Genomic DNA, 284 nt, shown 5'->3' on the forward strand with positions numbered 1-284 from the left:
AGTACATTTGGTATTTCACTCAAGTGTCTATGCAATACTTCTCAGGTGTTAGTTGTGTAAATACTCCCTAGACTTGAGACACTAGGTTGTCTTATGTGTGGAGTGCTATACTTTGATTTTATCCCTACGGGTGCCTAACCAAAGATGCCAAAATGGGATGCTTTTAGGTATAGCATGAAGCATGTGAAGGCAAATGAGTGGTCAAGATAAGAATTATCACCCCAAGTGATGCAGAGGACATATCCTAACTGTTCTTGGTTGATATTAGCTTATTGAAGTCCTTG

The sequence above is a fragment of the Theobroma umbraticum genome, unplaced genomic scaffold (assembly GCF_002168275.2).
Source record: "Theobroma umbraticum cultivar Fairchild unplaced genomic scaffold, ASM216827v3 scaffold_30.0, whole genome shotgun sequence".
Lineage (NCBI taxonomy): Eukaryota > Viridiplantae > Streptophyta > Magnoliopsida > Malvales > Malvaceae > Theobroma > Theobroma umbraticum.